General features: G+C 37.6%; 1 protein-coding gene across 2 annotated transcripts in view; it reads left to right on the top strand.

Annotated features, from left to right (window-relative positions):
- Positions 1 to 15,183: 15,183 nt before the first annotated feature.
- Positions 15,184 to 20,207, top strand: part of LOC144979885 (choline transporter-like protein 2) — a 72,107-nt gene continuing 67,083 nt past the window's right edge. Inside the window, exon 1 of one of the 2 annotated variants that reach the window (XM_078927129.1) lies at positions 15,184 to 15,209. The gene's annotated coding sequence lies outside the window, so the exon portion shown is untranslated. The other variant, XM_078927126.1, reaches the window with a different exon arrangement.

The following is a 20,207-nucleotide window of genomic DNA, read 5'->3' as shown; positions in this document are numbered from 1 at the left end:
TCTCTCTCTCTCTCTCTCTCTCTCTCTCTCTTCATAAGATATCGTCCCTCCCATAGTGGGCAGGGAGGTACTTGCTGTGTCTTCTATCCCCTATATCTGTTTTCCAACTTGCTTTCTGTCTTTATCTTGGAAAGAGATTACTTGGTTTTGTCCTGGCCCGAGTCCTAGCTGGGAGGGAAACAGTCAAATGCATGGTTATTGTTTTCTTCCTTTTTACTGGCGCTGATATAACCTAAATGTGTTGCAAGCGCCGTAAAACCCTTAAAAACAACAAAAACAATAAGATATCGTCACCTAGGCATTTCACTCATCAAACAAGATGTCTGATGTCAACAGGAATCACCCATGTTGTCCAAGTGAGCAAATTGGGGCTCAAGGAAAAAAAAACGAAAGTGCCTGAAGCGGGGCTTGAACCCGGGTCATCCGGATCACAGTGCAATGCCTTAACCACTCAGCCACTTCGCCTCCAAGGTTCGGATTGAATTAGAAGAAAAAAAAAACCCACTACACAATAGTAGGTCCTTTTATACATATTTTCTTATCATAAATGAATGCACAAAAAGCGGCAATCTTTTCAAAGAAAAATAGAAGTCATACAGAGCTATTTGGCCCACGGATCCGGAGTTTATCCCGGTTTGTTGTATAGTGAAACAGACAACGGTAAATGCTCACTACCCTTTGGATATGACGCTAATCTATCGCAAAGTTGGGATCGTGGATAGCTCATACGGTAGAGTCACGCTCTCCCCGGCCAGGCGTACCAGTTAGGTCGCGGGTTCGAACCCACTTCGCCGCCGCGAAATTATTTTATTCTCTATTGTATTCTGGCACGTTCCTACTCACTTCATTTCTTGTTGCTATCGCAAAGTACTTTCAGCAAGATCTAACAGACCCAGCTACCCACTCACTGCTTGGTGGACAGGATGTCTGAACAAAAAAATCTCGACTTCACCCAGGATCGATCTCGGTCCCCTTGTGTGTGACACGAGTTCTCTACCAATGACTGGGCTATCGGGTCCCCTACTTCCTGTTTAAGTATAAGATATTGTAATATTATTGTGCTTGATTACGAGATAGTGCCGCATTTCACTACAGAGATACATGTGTACACAGTTTGGATCGACAATACTATCACTCCGCCGAATGAGATTGACAATTCAATAAGGCGCCACCGTTTTATGATGTTTGGATGGTTGCTTAGCAACCCGCTGTACACAAATAACTGTCGCAATAGTCATAGGCTCACAATTATCTATTTATTGCTTTCTTGTGTGTAGAGTCTAGTTAGAGATGGGTAGTAGTTTGAACTTAAGTGTAATTATCTTCCTATGAAGCGTGGTTATAATAATAATAATGATTATTATTATTATTATTATTATTATTATTATTATTATTATTATTATTATTATTATTATTATTATTATTATCATCACCATCATCATTAATTTTATTATTATCATCATCATCATTATAAATTTATCATTAGCATCATCATCTTCATTATTATTATTATTATTATTATTATTATTATTATTATTATTATTATTATTATTATTATTATTATTATTATTATTATTATTATTATTATTAATATCATTATTAATTTGTTTTTTGTTGGGTTTTTTTTTTTTTTTTTTTTTTTTTTTTGGTTTCATTAAAAATCAAAGCTTTTTCCTAAACACTGGAAATAATAAGACAATTTATAACACAGTAATTATCTAGATAAGTCAACGAATTACAAAAGAAGACATACGTTTGTGGTAGGCAGGAATGTGTTGCGTGAGTGAATGAAACCAGTCGATACTGAAGGGGGGTGGGGGGGGGGGGGGGAGATATCAGTGGGTCATAGGTACTGAGTCGTGTCCTGTAAAAAATAAAGCAAACGATTTCGAGCCTAGTCAGTGACCAGATAAGTGACAAAACTCAGTCCCGCACGTTTTGTCCTTGATAGAAGCGTAGCGTCCTACTCGACTCTGGTATCGATGAGTAGGTAGGTATGTTGGTTTAGGCATTGACGTTTATTTTTGTAAGATTACTAGTACAATATGGATGTCAAGTAAGCGGCTTGTAGTTGTAGTATTTGAATAGAACTTTGGTTCCTTGAGGTCTGCTGAGAGAATATATAAAATATTAGGAAGCGTATTTAGCATGGTGACTGTAGAAAACTGTAGAATTGGTGTATAAATGTTCAACTTTATTTAATTTTTCATGTTCTGTTTCAGTAAGAAATATCAGCTGATGAAAATGGGCGAGTCTCTCCCTACCAGCGATTTTCCCTGATACATCACACCCACCCAACACATGAATATATATTTTTTTAAACAAACAGAAAAGGAACAAGTACATTCTATACATATAATTGTCCAGTGTCTAATTTTTATGGCTAGAACAAAATATTCTCTTTATAATTTGTGATGCATCATAACGAATGTGACGATTTTCTTATGAATGGTAAAAAGAGGGTTACGATTTAAAACTATTTTTACTTCCAATTTCAACGTCCGGGATAAGGTAAGAGAGAGAGAGAGAGAGAAGGTGTGGGGGGGGGGGGGGTATATTTTTGCATTCCAACTGAATTTGATGTGATTAGTATACAACAATGATATCTCTCATCCTAGTTACCAAAAGTGCATTCGTACAAAAACCATCGTAAGCAACATCATTATTTCAATTCATTCTGTAATAAATTTGACGAACGGGAGGAGGAAGTTAATTTTACGCTCTCGACAGGGCGGGGTTTGTTTGTTTTTCTTTTCTTTTTTTTTTTTTTTTTTTGGAAGGGGGGTGAGGGGAAGGGTTCCTTCGGAATACGATACATTTCTTTTTATCTCCTCCTGAAAGAATGAAAATCGAAAATATGAAGCTATTTTTATCCTAACTTCTTCCACGAAAATCGATGAAACGTCAGATCAATCAATATTTGATTAGATAGTTACTGCCCCGTTCATTGTAAAGGAATCAATAGAAATCAATGGGTCGTATTCAGGGATGAGAACACGATTGAATGCATGCATACTTTCTTGCATTTTACTGCCATTATTTGATTTGTTCTTACTTAAATCTGATAGATATATTTTATATTATTATGCTTTGTATCACGAATATTAAAAGAGAGAGAGGGGGGGGGGGGGGGGGGAGGGAGAGCCTTTTGACTCAGAGAAAGAGAGGGAGAGAGAGAGTGAGAGAGAGAGAGAGAGAGAGAGAGAGAGAGAGATTAACTACCAATAATTCAACACGATGTAGGAATTGTAACATCCTCTGTCTTGGGTTTTTGTTTGTTTGTTTTTTGTTGTTGTTGTTTTTTTTTTTGTTTTTTTTTTTTGTATCTATGTGTATTTTTAGGTTTTCGTTTTTTGGTTTGGTTTTTTTTTTTTTTTTTGTTTTGTTTCGTTATCTTCTTTGTTCTCATTTGTTTGTTATTCAACTATTTATTTATTTATTTTGTTGTTGGTCTTGTTTTTGTTTTTTTTTTTTCTCTCGTTAGTTTTTGTTTGTTAGGGTTGTTTTTTTGGAGGGGTTGTTTCTTTTGTACTTTTTCTATAAACATTTTTATTCCTTAAATGTCCTTTATCTTATATATAAAATCATTAATTTATTTTCATCACGGGAGACACGTAACGCCAACTGTAGTACTGTTTTCTTGGGTTATTGATTGAATTTTCATATACAAGTAGTATTATCTGTGTATTATCGTGTTATCTCATACCAAATAATGTCAGACAACGTAATAGTATGTACTATTATTACTATTATTATTATAACACGATACTTTTGCATGTCAAACGACAGAATAATCAGTCCATATCATAGCTATCTTCAGTTAAGTACATGCATGCCAGCCGAAACATTCATTACCCCCCTCCCTCGCATACACACACACACACACACACACACACACAATCATACGCACAATTTACATTGTCTTAATAGACAATACTTTCCTTTATTTAGTAAGAGAACTTCGTAGAGTTTTTTACTTGGGCTCTGGAGAGACTATCTGCATTTAATATCTTATATACTTCGCTCATCTCATTGATTGAGAAAATGGTTTATATGAATTTTAAGAAATTGTGTTCAAAATAATGAGAGGAACCTCTACCTGGTATCAATTCAATGCAAGACAAGTACACTCCCCAACTCATTGTCATACTCGCTAACCGGACATTTTGACAATCAACCCACGTGGTGTTTTCGATGAGATAAATTGAAGAAACAAATTAGATTTTTCGAAAAGACGATCACAATGTCTCAACAATCTCAAAATACACGTAAAGCCATCTGTAAGTCAATTGTAAACATTACGCAATGTTTGATGACGATTGATCCAGTGGTTTCTGAGCCTTAGGGCAAACCCACACCGGAGACTGACTCCGACGACCCGGCACTGCCATCCTCTGCCATCTTCCGGATAAAGACGTCGGGCACGGACCAAGTTCTAAGAATAAAGAGAAGAGCGGCTAGATCTACCAATACCAAACTCGAAAAAAATAAAACGGCAGAGGATGGGTGCTTAGTATGGGTAGGTCTAGCGGCTCTTCTCTTATTCTTAGTGTTTTGTCTGTGCTCGACGTCTTTAACCGGAAGACGGCAGCGCCGGGTCGTCGGAGTCAATCTCCGTTGTGGGTTAGCCATTAGTGAAGTGTTACAATAAATCCAATTTGCCAAATGTATAATAAGATGTATAACAAGTTAAAGCTGACCAATGCAACAAACGGACTGTTTCTTTATCTTTGACTTTTTTTTTTACACTGCCAGCGACCTAATATTACGGATAGTAGGTAGTAGTAGTTACAGTTCTGAAGACTTGGCTTGGGTGCTGATAATTAATTGTTTCGTGCTGGACCGCACAGGGTCGTCTCTCCGTAGTAATCTCATTAAGTTGGCTCCATGTAACATGACTTTAGACTAACCTGATAGTTTGTACGTAGTCAGGAAAAAACAAAACAAAAAAAAAAAAACAAAACAAAAAAAACCAAAACGAAACAAAACAAACACAAACAAAAAGAAAACTTTTTCAAATATTTTGGCCAGAAAACTCTTCCTTCAACAAATATCGATCGATTAAAACAACCCACGTCTTGTCAAAATCTTTCAAACCTGGGACGAAGTCTTCAATGAAGTCCTCTATGAACTCCCAGGTTTGAGAGCTTTTGATTTTAATAATATGAAGGGCGAATCGAATTATCTAGCCATTGAAAAAAATACGTCTTTTTCAAGAGCACTTCACATAATAGACATATCCAGATAGTTTTTTAAGTGTTAAAAAAAAGTCATATTTCTTGCCATAATTTATACTTGAATAATAACAAACTTTTTTTTTTGACACCTTGTCCAGCCCCCGGACATAATACCGTTTTCAGACAATGCGTGACAGTATCACGTTTTGTTGATCGCCTCGGCACGGCTCAAAATAATATGACGTCATTCACATAGTCGTGAGTTGGTCGTCGCATGACTGGTTTCCTGACGCTTTCAAGTCAAGCGTGTGATCAATTTCCAATCGATTTCGTGAATGTCCTAGTCCTGGAACTCGATTACCAAGTGTTGACAATATTATATCGTCAGCACGTATTTTTAAAAATTTTGTCATGATTAAGCGAGACTGAAATATAGAGACGAGGAAACTTCTTGTAGTTGTAATCAGAATTGCGTAGTACTACGAAACATTCGTAGAAATACGAATTTTTGGCTCCAGCTACAGAGCTGCACAGTACAGGTCTCTTTGACTCAATACATTTTGTTGAAAAGGAAAGTTTCGCCCTTTAGAACCCATATTTAGGCATTTGGAGCAGTTTTGGACCATGCTGAGAGGAAATTGTCTATGTGTAAAGCTAATTAAAGTGAATTTTTCTCTCTCCCCCCCCCCCCCCCCCCCCCCCTTGCAATCTACGATTTTGTTAAAATCTCAAGTAGACAGCTATGGTTCCAATAGCGTTTAAAAAGCAGACGATACGTGTCTATTTCCGGTCGTGTCCGTAAAAATTATCTCGCTCATAACATTTATCATATTATATATTATGTAACTGACAAATTTGATTTTTTGTAACACGAAACAAATGGACCAGTTATCACTATTTTTTGCATGTTGTTTACAAAAGACACGAAGATGGTTTTGCATGTTTTATGAGGTTGATTAGACAATCGTGATGATGTTATCGAAAAATCAAATTTGTTTTCGTCAAATCCCATCGAAAACAGACGCCATCTTTTTTTTTAGCACGTGGGTTGTGTGTCAACCTTCAGGTAAGCGAGTATGACAATGTTGGTGGGAGTACTTGCATTGAATCGATAACAGTTAGCGATACCTCTCATTATTTTGAATACAATCAATGTCTTAAATTGATATGAACAATTTTCCGTTCTTAATATTTGGATAGAATTCTTCGAAAAGTGAGAGAATTTTTTTTTAATGAGCTTTATATAGCGCAATATCCACTAAATGTGCTCAAAGCGCTGTACAAGAGGTCTCTGGTCAACAGCAACATTTAACATGTAGGACGGGACATGACGCCTGTTAGGCGATATTACAATTTTTCGGACAAAGACAACGCTGTTAACGGCCAGGTACTCATTTTACACCTGAGTACGGTGAGAGAATGTGAGTAAAGAGCCTTTTCCAAGGACTCAACTATTCGCCGAGCGCGAGGCTCGAACCCAGGACCGTCCGATCCGAAAGCGAGTGTCATACCACTAGACCACATAGCCGCAGATATTAAATGTAGAAAATATCTCTCCGTGCCCTTCTCAAAAGCTCCGCGAAGTTCTCTAACAAAGTCGAAAAGTGTATTTATTAAGACAATAGAAATTGAGTTCAATTATTTTTTTCAATACTTGAATCATAAATTTTGAGTTGATCAACTCAATAATTCAATTTTTAGCATTAATATCACTCCGACCTAATACCGTTTAAAAAAGGTGGGTCACAGGTTTGAATTATTTACATTACACCTTTCCCCCATCCACCTGCCCAAAATTGTCCCAAAAAAAAAAAAAAATAGCCAACCTAATATTTTTTAAGTGGTCAATAATGCCGTTTAAAGGAAGCGTCGTTTTAATTCTGTGATATATATTTTTTTTTTAATCTGGCCATTTTAAAAATAAAAAGTGTTTTTTCAATGTATGGTAGTTTAGCCGCCAAAGGCACACGTAATCGATATTGTTAATTGAACTTTGAGGAATTGATACCAGTCTAAAAAATAAAGAACATGAGGCTATGGTTAGATTTATGGCATATCTAATTCTTTCCTTAAAATAATTTTTTTTTTTTTTTTTTTTTGCTTTGCTCCGCTTTCAATTTTACTTTTAAGGGTTTAACACGCTTGTAACTTAGTGAGGTCGTATTGACACCACCAAGAGAATATTACAGTTGATGCTCTTTATTTCTATTTTTAGCCAGCCATTTTAATGATTAGTTGTCAGTAAATGAAAATACATCAATCAGACTCTATAAAAGGATCGACATTGACGTCACTTATCCCTTTGTTTGTTATTGTTTTTATCCAGCCATTTTTACGACTATCTAGATTTCACTAAATTCTATCAATCATACTATAAACGTTAGGTTACACATAGTCTTGTGTGTTGGTACGCTACAGCCGGCTGGCGGATATTATGAGTATTCTGGCTAAACGGACAGCATCAATAAACGTTCAAGGTTACACAGTTTTGTGTGTTGGTACATTATAGCCGGCTGGCGAGTGTTGTGAGTATTTTGTTTTGTGTTTGTACGTTATAACCAACTGGCGGATGTTGTGAGTATTTTATATAAACGCATAGCATCAATAGTGTGTTTGAGAGAATCAATGAAAAGTAATCACGAAATTGAAGATAGAATGCTTCAAAAGAGTCACATGGTGCGGCTATGTGGTCTTGTGGCATGATACTCGCTTTCGGATCGGAAGTTCCTGGGTTCGAGCCTCGCTCGGGGCATAGTTGAGACCTTTACTCACATTCTCTCAACGCACTCAGGTGTAAAATGAGTACCTGGCCGTTAACAGCGTTGTCTCTGTTGGAAAAAAAATATATTATCGCCTAACAGGCGTCATGTCTCGTTCTTTATGTTACGTGTTGCTGTTCGTCAGGGAACCTTTGTAAAGCGTTTAGTGGATATTGCACTATATAAATGCTCAAAAAAGCTCAATATATTACAAACACGCATAGCTTTTCTTTCATTAAACAGTGCCCGTTCAATGAACATGATGTGTGGCCTTGAACAAGTCACCTCGCCCTGGCTTAGTTTGCGGCGCTGCACTGGGGCTGACGCCTAGGTCATTCCAGTTTTCCCTTCCAATAGACCCTAAAAACAAATTTCCCTTTGGGATGATTAAAAGGAATTATATTAATCATTCTATTTATTTAAAATAAGTTAAATAACCATAAAGTTCATAAAGGGCTATGGTGCTTGTTAAGTACATAAAACCCAAATTCCATTATTTCAAAATTTCTATTTCAACTTTATATTAAATTCGCTTTTATGGCACCCGCCTCACTCTGACATAATACCAGCTTGACACACTGGGTCACCTTACCTTACCGGAGTTCCTTCACCCTACAGGGGTTGAAAGTTGAATGTCATGGAACGCCATTTTTCAAGCTCAAGAGCCATTACCTTACCTTACCGGAATTCCTTCTCCCTACAGAGGTTGAATGTCATGGAAAACATTTCTTGACGCTCAAGGTCCATTACCGAGCAGTCGATTATCTTCTTGCCAGTTGTTGCCTCCACATTTATTCCTATCCAGGACTTCCTTGGTTTGCCTTGTGCCTTTCTATCATTCTTCACGCTCAAGGTCCATTACCGAGCAGTCGATTATCTTCTTGCCAGTTGTTGCCTCCACATTTATTCCTATCCAGGACTTCCTTGGTTTGCCTTGTGCCTTTCTACCATTCTTCACGCTCAAGGTCCATTACCTAGCAGTCGATTATCTTCTTGCCAGTTGTTGCCTCCACATTTATTCCTATCCAGGACTTCCTTGGTTTGCCTTGTGCCTTTCTACCATTCTTCACGCTCAAGGTCCATTACCGAGCAGTCGATTATCTTCTTGCCAGTTGTTGCCTCCACATTTATTCCTATCCAGGACTTCCTTGGTTTGCCTTGTGCCTTTCTACCATTCTTCACGCTCAAGGTCCATTACCGAGCAGTCGATTATCTTCTTGCCAGTTGTTGCCTCCACATTTATTCCTATCCAGGACTTCCTTGGTTTGCCTTGTGCCTTTCTACCATTCTTCACGCTCAAGGTCCATTACCGAGCAGTCGATTATCTTCTTGCCAGTTGTTGACTCCACATTTATTCCTATCCAGGACTTACTTGGTTTGCCTTGTGCCTTTCTACCATTCTTCACGCTCAAGGTCCATTACCGAGCAGTGGATTATCTTCTTGCCAGTTGTTGCCTCCACATTTATTCCTATCCAGGACTTTCTTGGTTTGCCTTGTGCCTTTCTACCATTCTTCACGCTCAAGGTCCATTACCGAGCAGTCGATTATCTTCTTGCCAGTTGTTGCCTCCACATTTATTCCTATCCAGGACTTCCTTGGTTTGCCTTGTGCCTTTCTACCATTCTTCACGCTCAAGGTCCATTACCGAGCAGTCGATTATTTCTTGCCAGTTGTTGCCTCCACATTTATTCCTATCCAGGACTTCCTTGGTTTGCCTTGTGCCTTTCTACCATTCTTCACGCTCAAGGTCCATTACCGAGCAGTCGATTATCTTCTTGCCAGTTGTTGCCTTCACATTTATTCCTATCCAGGACTTCCTTGGTTTGCCTTGTGCCTTTCTAGCATTCTTCACGCATCATTATTATTGATTCTCTCAAACACACTATTGATGATATGCGTTTATATAAAATACTCACAACATCCGCCAGTTGGATATAAAGTACCAACACAAAACAAAATACTCACAACACCCGCCAGCCGGCTATAACGTACCAACAGACAAACTGTGTAACCTTGAACGTTTATTGATGCTGTCCGTTTAGTCAGAATACTCATAATATCCGCCAGCCGGCTGTAGCGTACCAACACACAAGACTATGTGTAACCTATCGTTTATATTGATTGATAGAATTTAGTGAAAACTAGATAGTCGTAAAAATGGCTGGATAAAAACAATAACAAACAAAGGGCTGAGTGACGTCAATTTCGATCCTTTTATAGAGCCTGATTGATGTATTTTAATTTACTGACAACTAATCATTTAAATGGCTGGCTAAAAATAGAAATAAAGAGCATCAACTGTAATATTCTCTTGGGTGTCAATATGACCTCACTAAGTTACAAGCGCAGTTAAACCCTTAAAAGTAAAATTGAAAGCGGAGCTAAAGTAAAAAAAAAAAAAAGACAGAAAAAGAAAGATTTTATTTTAAGGAAAGAATTAGATATGCCATAAATCTAACCATACTCACACTTTCTTTATTTTTAGACTGGTATCGATTTCTCAAAGTCCAATTAAAAATATCGATCATGTGTGCCTTTGGCGGCTACACTGCCATTACATTGATAAAAAAAATATTTTTAAAATGGCCAGATTAAAAAGAAATTTTAAAAAAATATATCACAGAATTAAAACGACACTACCTATAAATGGCATTATAGACCACTTAAAAATCTTAGGTTGGTTATATCTTTATTTGGAGAATTTTGGGCAGATGGGCGGGAAAAGGGGTAGGTAATATTAATAATTAAAACCTGTGACCCACCTTCTCAAAACGGTGCTGGTCGGAGTGATATTAATGCTAAAATTGAATTAGGTTTATGTTCAGCGGTACGGTCTTTGTTTCATACCCGAAAGATACCGAGTTCGAATACACGCTGCTGCGCTGTGTGGCCTTGGACAAGTCAACTGGTCCTGCTCAGTTTGCGGCGCTGCATCTTGGCTGACGCCTGGGCCATTTAAGTCTTCTCTTCGAATAGACTCTTAAGACAAATTTTACCAATGAGATGGATAAAGGGAATTATACTCATAATTTTATTTATTTCAAATTTTATGTTAAATATATTTGTAAAGTGCTTTGGGCACGTTTAGTGGATATTGCTCTATATAAAAGCTCAAGTTTCTTTTTTTAGAAAATAGATGCTAATGATGATTTTGTTAAGGGAACCAGCTTTACAAAATAGTATTGAAGTTTTTATAAATATGACAACAACGATTTTCCCTTAGTTGGTATGGAGAGGGTTAAAAAAAGTTCTTTTGTCAAAGTAATGTTGTGCACTACTTTATCTTGTTGTGTTGACATGATAGATTTCAATGTGAAATCGGTGAAAACCATTAGAGATTTGGAGCTGAAAAAAAATCGATGTAAAGTGTTGCAACTCAATCTAAGGGAATCAATACTAACGTAACATTATACGTAAATACTGCTGAACTGACCGGGGGCTGACAAAAAAAAATAATAATGAATGCATCATCGTCTACGATGTTGCTGTTTTTGTTGTTGTTTTTGTTGTTGTTGTTGTTGTTGTTGTTGTTGTTGTTGTTGTTGTTGTTGTTGCTCTTCTTCTTCTTCTTCTTCTTCTTCTTCTTCTTCTTCTTCTTCTTCTTCTTCTTCTTCTTCTGCTGTTGCTGCTGCCGATGCTGCTTCTGCCGATGGTGCTTCAGATCCTTCTCCTTCTCCCAACCCTCCTCCTCCTCCTCCTCCTTCCCAACGAGCCTTTTCCGTCGCTCTGGACTCAAACCCAAGACCTTCCGATCCGAAGGCGAGTGTTATACTGACCACATAGCCGCACTAGAATTGAAAATTGAAAAAAAAAAAAAAGATATCATCGCTACGGTATCTCAACTTGGACCAAAGTGAAAATATTTTGAGATAGGTCAATGTCAATATATGAGAGAAATATCTAAGCTTTTTTCTTCTTTTCTTCTGTTTAAAGATTTACTTTTTTTTTTTACCGTTTACCATCACAACAGTGATTGTGTAGTCTGTTATGCCTTTGAGATTTAGCGAATAGTTCCTTTTCAATTGCCTTTCGTTCTATCCAAAGGGTAGCAAGCAATGGTAACTTCGCGTTTATCAATTCAAGAGTATACTACAAAATAAAAAAAAAAAACCAAACAAACCAACAAACAAAAAAAACAAAAAAGAAAACTAAGACATGACAGTAGTATCAAATTATTTAAAAAGAATAAGAGAATAACAATCGAAGTGACATTCGTCGAGATCACAAGGAATAGTTACAATACCAAACAGCTGTAAAACTGATCGATCGGAATGTAGTCAACTGGAACAGGAACTCCTTGCGCTACGACACATGGGTTGCCAGATGTTTTTGGCTGTAAAGTGTCAATTAAATCGTAGACAGTAGAAACGCTGAAGGGTCTAGATTTTTTTTAAAAATGCAAACTACCTCTTGTTTTAAGGTATCAATTTCACGTTGAATCTCATAACATTGTAAAAGTAGAAATGCATCACATAGCAGTCATGGAGTACATTCTCATCTTGACAGTTTAGAGGTGAAATATCTATTTAAAAATCCATTTTATTGTGTTTTTAATTCCTCAATTGATAAGTAAATTTTAGCGCGTTTTTTTTCTGTAAAATATTTTTTTTTAAAAATTGAATGCGATGTTTTGGATTTGGTTATTGTTCTCTTTTTTAAATAAAGATAACAAGGACGCATCGTAATAATTTTTAACAATTATGCTAAAGTAAACTCGGAGTAAAGCAGACGAACACAAAAGAGAAAATATATTGCTCATGTTTCCTTTTAATTTTTAATTATTTTTTTTAGCTTTCAACGTGTTTGAAACAAATAATTGTTAAGCTATTAGAACCAACATCATCCAGTGTCTGATTTCCTGTGTATGTTGAACTGTCCAAAGTTCTTTTAGAAATTGGAATGCATCAGTGCGACTTGCGGTGTCTTTTCACTTGGGGTAATGACAGATGAATCGTAATCGGACATAGGAAATATGGCTTCTTAGTCTGTGATTAAATGAAAAAAAAATATTTTCTAATGTTCCGTATCTTTTCAAAAACTTTCCTTTAAATTCATTTTAGATATTCCTCACTTTTCACTAGAAGACCGATGACATGTTAAACCCGACCTTTCGTTGTAAATTCATCGATTTTTGTCAACAATCAACAATAGAGCAGTAAAGTTAGGTGCCCCAAACGTAAACAATAACAAGTTGCTAGTGATTTCCGTTAGGGACCGGAATAATTTACGCACAATATAGGTCTCCCAATTTTGTAGTTTGAGTTGTAGGCAATACACTTTCAGTATTGAAAATATGTTTACATAAAATCTAACAGTTGCAGAAATAATAATATAAGGCTAAATTATTATGAAAATCAGGCTCCGAATAATTCTCGTTTTGTTCACACCAGCGCAATAATTTGCTCTGGTCTAAAAATAGATAGACTGTAACTTTTGATAAATTTTAGAAAATTTTACCTTTTGTTCCATAAAATATCCATATCTAGACATTATTTGATGCATGATCGAGTATTTATGAATATGTGTTTCTTTTGCCACCTAACAGCCAAATTTTAAAGGTTATTTTTTTCTATTATTTACATTGGAACGTGAGCTGTCAAGACAGGAACATGTGGTTTGCCACGTGCTTCTCGACATTTGTTTACGTTTGGGGCACCTAACTTTACTACTCTATAGTTAAAGCTTAGATAGACCTGAAAATAATTTTCGCTTTTTTACTTTAAAATAATGTAAATATTAATATATTAATTTATTTGTTTTGCAATCTTTTCAGTTTTCAATTTAGAGTAACAACTTTAACTATTTTACAGTGTTGAAATTATTCATATTATATAGAGCGTGGCTCTGGCTGTGAAACCGCTCCTTAATACATCATATTTCCATTATCTACTTATCCTACTATATAAATTACAACACGTCTGTACCAAAAAAAAAAAATACTTTATTGGATGCAATAAAGTATTATTATTATTATTATTATTATATTATTATTATTATTATTATTATTATTATTATTATTATTATTATTATTATTATTATTATTATTATTATTATTATTATTATTATTATTATTATTATTATTATTATTATCATTAATATTAATATTATTATTATTATTATTATTATATTATTATTATTATTATTATTATTATTATTATTATTATTATTATTGTTATTATTTTTATTATTATTCAGCAGATGTACTGTCAGTCTTGTATTCTATTTCTTTACCAATATTGACATGCTCTGTGTTTATCGTAAAACCCGTTTCGGTGAGATTAAAAATCCAGTACCCGATTACTTTCGCCAGTTTTAAAACTTCGAAGTCAATACAAAAGACAACAATGACAAGAACAAAATAAAATACAATAAATTAAAATAATAATGAGACAACCCCCTGTGTGGTCCGATAAATGTAAGAACCAATAACATCTAGCATCTAATTCGCTGTAAGTTGAACTTAGTTAAATTATCTGAATTTTACATATTAAACGGCTGTAAAAAACATCTAAAAATATTTAAAAAATAAAATTTAAAAAAAAGAAAAAAAAAAGAAATAAAGAAAGAAAGAAGGAAAGAAAGAAAGAAAGAAAGAAAGAAAGAAAGAAAGAAAGAAATACCAGAAATAAAAGGAAAAAATTTAACGCAGATTTAAAAAAAAAATTTTGGCATTAAAAACGCTAAATTGCAATCCTGACGCGCCGTCAGCCCATCGGGTACTTCTTTACGTCACAGTCGTGTTAATTTTTGTCAGTGGACACCATATAAATTCCTTGGTGGACACAGAACACAAATTGATTCTTCTTACTTATGATGGACGTTTGTTCGCGGTTCCTCTGAATCAGGATGGAATGCAGTTGGCGTCGATCAATTATTTGATGCTGTTTAAAAAATGAATCGTCGTCGTCATCATCATCATCATCATCATCATCATCATCATCATCATCATCGTCATCATCATCATCATCATCAAAGACACAATGCTTTTTTCATCATTCTCTCTCTCTCTCTCTCTCTCTCTCTCTCTCTCTCTCTCTCTCTCTCTCTCTCTCTCTCTCTCTCTCTTTATTTGCTAGTCCGAGACTGTCGTGACGAAAATCACGCAGGAGACAAGGCACGGAACGGCCTATTGAGTGAGGGAGAGTTCGTCTGGAACTGGAACCAGGTACATAAAATCATAGGGCTTTTTTTCCCCTTCTTTTTCTTCTTCTTCTCATGCATGCAGCTCTGTCACGAAGATTAGTTGTGGGCAGCTGTGGGGGTGAATAAGCGGTACGTATGACACAGTGTATCTATCGTTTTTGTGGGTGTGTTTGTGTCGTGTGCGACATTCAGTGGATTTATAATTTATTGTGTGTATATTCACATTGTGTAGAGATAGTGTAGTGCTGGGTCGAGTTTGAAACGATCAAATCGAGCGGGTTTTCGATCGAGTCCTCTAAAATCGAGTCGGTTTCGAGCGGGTTTCGAGTCAGTGACGTCATCGAGCAGTGATTCGTTTGAAAAAAAAAAACACGAGTAACTCGTTTGCCACAGGAAACTTCACATACCCCTCCCTCTCTTATGTCTGTGGCTGGCTTGACTGCAGCTGGTTATGATGGGGACTGCCAGATGGCCAAGTTCAAAATTGGTTACTAAGAAACGCTTTTCTATTATTATTCATTTTTAAAAAAATCTTTTATTTAAAAAAAAATGAAAAGATAAGTTTATCCAACTGTAGTCGATTGTTTTGTTAATCAAAACAAATGAGTTTTTCAAGGGAGTCAGAATGCTTGTGGTGTTTGGCTATTTGGGGTCTATTTGACTACTTGGGCAAGAAGAAATCTGGCTGTCTGGCAGCCTTGATTATGATCGTTCGTCGCATCACACACACACACACACACACACACACACACACACACACACACACGCCATCAAACAGTTGTTGATAGTGAAGGGTTGAGACCCCCCCCCCCTCCCACCACCATCATCCCGCTGTCACCTTAACATTTCATATTTATGTCGCGCCAAAAGTTGTCGGCCGCCCCCACCTCCCATAATTTGTCACTGGTCGTCATCGCCTCTTGTGTGTGCGGGAAAGGTCGTGCCTTTCATTTAATTATTTGAAAAATAAATGAACAAGAATGGTGTGTTTTTATTAGGTAGGTAGATAATAATAATATTTAGCAGGTTCCACACCCAGACACACACGGATTGCCCGGACAAGATGATAACGATGCCGACGACAATGGATGACGATGATGATGATGATGATGATTATCGTGTTTCTGTTTAAAAAATGAAATACTTTAGCAGGTTCCACCCCCACCCCCACACGGATAGACCGGACCCGAAGATGATGATTGTGGTTTTGCTGGCTGTTACGGCTGTGATGAGGATGATGATAATGATGATGATGATGATGATGACGATGGCGCAGATGGTGATTATTTGTTCGGTCGCTCAGTGGTACGGTGTCTCTTGTCACAAAATCAAGCCTTGTCAATGGCCGGATGAGTGACAGTGATTGTTAAAAATTGTGATCCAGACGTTAAGTCCGTGTGTCAGGCACTTGACTCAGGTGTGAATGTATTCTTATCTTATAAGCAATGACGGGTATTGTAAAGAGCTTTAATACAAAAAGACTCCAAACAGCGATCGGTACCTACTGTACGAAATGGATGTATGGTCGATATGGCGTGCCGGAGGAATAAATTAAATTAAATATTGTGAAGTTCATTGAGCATGGTAAATCCTTGGAAATGCGCTTTGAACTAATACACCTGCTAGACAACTCCGATTCCAATATAAACGACTGATTAATATTCCCATATATAAACTATAGTTAGCTGAAAATCTTTCTTTGTCGGGACTCCAAAAGTATGGAACGAATTAGACAAAGAAATCAAAGGGTCTTTTAGGAGCACTGATTGATTTTAGATAGATTATTACATTGAAATGTGTTGATATTTATTTTATCCATTATTATTAGGGTGGTGGTGGTGGTGGTGGTGGTGGTGGTGGTGGTGATGATGATGATCCCGCTGATATGATGGTGATGATAAATAAATTAAACATAATTCCCTTTATTCATCCCATAGGGGAGATTCGTCTTTCGGGTCTATTCTAAGGGAAGACTGGAATAACCCAAGCGATAGCCGCAGTGCAGCGCCTCAAATTTAGTTAGGGCAAGGTGACTTGCTCAAGACCACTCAGCGGCGGGTGATCGAACTCGGTACCTTTCGGGTGCCAACCAAAGACCGTACCGCTGCCCCTGATGATGATGATGATGATGATGATGATGATGATGATGATGATGATGATGATGATGATGATGATGATGGGAACTAACAAAGAATACACAGGCATCTAAAATTGAAACATTCCATATTCAAAGCTAATGTTTTACTTTAAAAAATTGAGCTTTACAATATCCACTAAATGTGATCAAAGCGCTTTGTAAAGGGGTCCCCGGTCAACAGCAATATTTAATATGTAGGACGGGACATGCCGCCTGTTAGGCGATATTACAATTTTTCAGACAAAGACAACGCTGTTAACGGCCAGGTACTCATTTTACACCTGAGTACGGTGAGAGAATGTGAGTAAAGAGCCTTGTCCAAAGACTCAACTATGCACCGAGCGCGAGGCTCGAACCCAGGACTTTCCGATCCCAAAGCGGGTGTCATACCACTAGACCATTATAATGCACGAGACCCATGGTCGACTAGAGTACTACCTATAGTTACGTCATGACTAGACCACATAGCCGCACTACTGTAGGAGTGTTCATTGATAGAGGGATGCGTGTGTGTCATAGAAATAGCCTTAGTGTGTGTGTGTGTGTGTGTGTGTGTGTGTATGTGTGTGTGTGTGTGTGTGTGTGATAGTCAAACTTTAGTAGGTTTAATGAAGTCTTGTCACACACGCGTGATACACCTATACGAATTTCCCTGCCACTGCCACCCAGACACACTAACATCTGACAAGGAGTGAGGGCTGTGGAAGAACCACAGACTACCGTGTGCAAACATTGGCGATTGGTATCGGATGGCAAACTGTGATCGTTTGAATTTGAAATGATTCGAAACACTCGTTACCCCTCCGCTCGCTCGAATCCTGATCGTCTCAAGCTCGTCTCACGTGTCAAGATCGTCTCAAGCTCACAACCCGCCTGATCGTTTTACGATCGAGTGATCGTTTTACTAACTCGCTCTTCCGGCATTGAGATCGAGCACTGACTCGTGGCTTGGCGCTCGGTCGTCGATCGAGTGAAAGCGATCAAATAACCCAACACTACTATTTGGGGTCTATTTGACTACTTGGGCAAGAAGAAATCTGGCTGTCTGGCAGCCTTGATTATGATCGTTCGTCGCATCACACACACACACACACACACACACACACACACACACACACACACACGCCATCAAACAGTTGTTGATAGTGAAGGGTTGAGACCCCCCCCCCCTCCCACCACCATCATCACGCTGTCACCTTAACATTTCATATTTATGTCGCGCCAAAAGTTGTTGGCCGCCCCCACCTCCCATAATTTGTCACTGGTCGTCATCGCCTCTTGTGTGTGCGGGAAAGGTCGTGCCTTTCATTTAATTATTTGAAAAATAAATGAACAAGAATGGTGTGTTTTTATTAGGTAGGTAGATAATAATAATATTTAGCAGGTTCCACACCCAGACACACACGGATTGCCCGGACAAGATGATAACGATGCCGACGACAATGGATGACGATGATGATGATGATGATGATTATCGTGTTTCTGTTTAAAAAATGAAATACTTTAGCAGGTTCCACCCCCACCCCCACACGGATAGACCGGACCCGAAGATGATGATTGTGGTTTTGCTGGCTGTTACGGCTGTGATGAGGATGATGATAATGATGATGATGATGATGATGATGACAATGGCGCAGATGGTGATTATTTGTTCGGTCGCTCAGTGGTACGGTGTCTCTTGTCACAAAATCAAGCCTTGTCAATGGCCGGATGAGTGACAGTGATTGTTAAAATTGTGATCCAGACGTTAAGTCCGTGTGTCAGGCACTTGACTCAGGTGTGAATGTATTCTTATCTTATAAGCAATGACGGGTATTGTAAAGAGCTTTAATACAAAAAGACTCCAAACAGCGATCGGTACCTACTGTACGAAATGGATGTATGGTCGATATGGCGTGCCGGAGGAATAAATTAAATTAAATATTGTGAAGTTCATTGAGCATGGTAAATCCTTGGAAATGCGCTTTGAACTAATACACCTGCTAGACAACTCCGATTCCAATATAAACGACTGATTAATATTCCCATATATAAACTATAGTTAGCTGAAAATCTTTCTTTGTCGGGACTCCAAAAGTATGGAACGAATTAGACAAAGAAATCAAAGGGTCTTTTAGGAGCACTGATTGATTTTAGATAGATTATTACATTGAAATGTGTTGATATTTATTTTATCCATTATTATTAGGGTGGTGGTGGTGGTGGTGGTGGTGGTGGTGGTGGTGGTGATGATGATGATCCCGCTGATATGATGGTGATGATAAATAAATTAAACATAATTCCCTTTATTCATCCCATAGGGGAGATTCGTCTTTCGGGTCTATTCTAAGGGAAGACTGGAATAACCCAAGCGATAGCCGCAGTGCAGCGCCTCAAATTTAGTTAGGGCAAGGTGACTTGCTCAAGACCACTCAGCGGCGGGTGATCGAACTCGGTACCTTTCGGGTGCCAACCAAAGACCGTACCGCTGCCCCTGATGATGATGATGATGATGATGATGATGATGATGATGATGATGATGATGATGATGATGATGATGATGATGATGGGAACTAACAAAGAATACACAGGCATCTAAAATTGAAACATTCCATATTCAAAGCTAATGTTTTACTTTAAAAAATTGAGCTTTACAATATCCACTAAATGTGATCAAAGCGCTTTGTAAAGGGGTCCCCGGTCAACAGCAATATTTAATATGTAGGACGGGACATGCCGCCTGTTAGGCGATATTACAATTTTTCAGACAAAGACAACGCTGTTAACGGCCAGGTACTCATTTTACACCTGAGTACGGTGAGAGAATGTGAGTAAAGAGCCTTGTCCAAAGACTCAACTATGCACCGAGCGCGAGGCTCGAACCCAGGACTTTCCGATCCCAAAGCGGGTGTCATACCACTAGACCATTATAATGCACGAGACCCATGGTCGACTAGAGTACTACCTATAGTTACGTCATGACTAGACCACATAGCCGCACTACTGTAGGA

Source organism: Berghia stephanieae, chromosome 9, assembly GCF_034508935.2.
Source record: "Berghia stephanieae isolate SIO BIC M18660-M18661 chromosome 9, UCSD_Bste_1.3, whole genome shotgun sequence".
NCBI lineage: Eukaryota > Metazoa > Mollusca > Gastropoda > Nudibranchia > Aeolidiidae > Berghia > Berghia stephanieae.
The sequence above is the reverse complement of the archived record's forward strand: the minus strand, read 5'-3'. Positions and strand labels throughout refer to the sequence as shown.